General features: G+C 36.4%; 1 long non-coding RNA gene across 1 annotated transcript; it reads right to left on the bottom strand.

Moving 5' to 3' along the window:
* Positions 1 to 98: 98 nt before the first annotated feature.
* On the bottom strand, positions 99 to 437 carry LOC107059461 (uncharacterized). The gene is made up of 2 exons (XR_001472664.1): positions 382 to 437; positions 99 to 175 (listed from the first exon to the last, which is right to left on the bottom strand). It is a non-coding gene; the product is annotated as an uncharacterized lncRNA (long non-coding RNA).

Below are 437 nucleotides of genomic sequence, written 5' to 3'. Positions count from 1 at the left end.
ATGCATATCTGAATTTGATAAAAATGAGTCTTAACAACCTAGAGACGAGCAAAAACTAGTAAGAAACAACAAATTGAATAATAGAACTAGACTAACTCACCTTCTTGATTCCACAAGGAGAGCTCGCTGTTCCATACTATTATCTGCAGCAACTTCTACCTCACTGGCTGTGTAACTGTTTACCACGACATAATATAAATGAAGGGTATGAGCAAAAATGTGGGGCAACAAATACAGATGAAGTGTATGATTCATTAAGTCTATAAAAATGAGACTGTAGAGTACACATCATAGCACTAAAAGTTTCTTTTTATGTAGTTCTTCATATGCCAGTAACTCTGTTTACTAAATGACAATTACCATAATTGCCGCTGACATTACCTAGAAGGAAGAACAGCTTGGGGAATGAAAGGTGTATATGCTGTCTCCCTCTCTGC

The sequence above is a fragment of the Solanum tuberosum genome, unplaced genomic scaffold (genome assembly GCF_000226075.1).
Source record: "Solanum tuberosum cultivar DM 1-3 516 R44 unplaced genomic scaffold, SolTub_3.0 contig05068, whole genome shotgun sequence".
NCBI lineage: Eukaryota > Viridiplantae > Streptophyta > Magnoliopsida > Solanales > Solanaceae > Solanum > Solanum tuberosum.
Note: the sequence above shows the minus strand (reverse complement) of the source record. Positions and strands in the feature narration are given on the sequence as shown.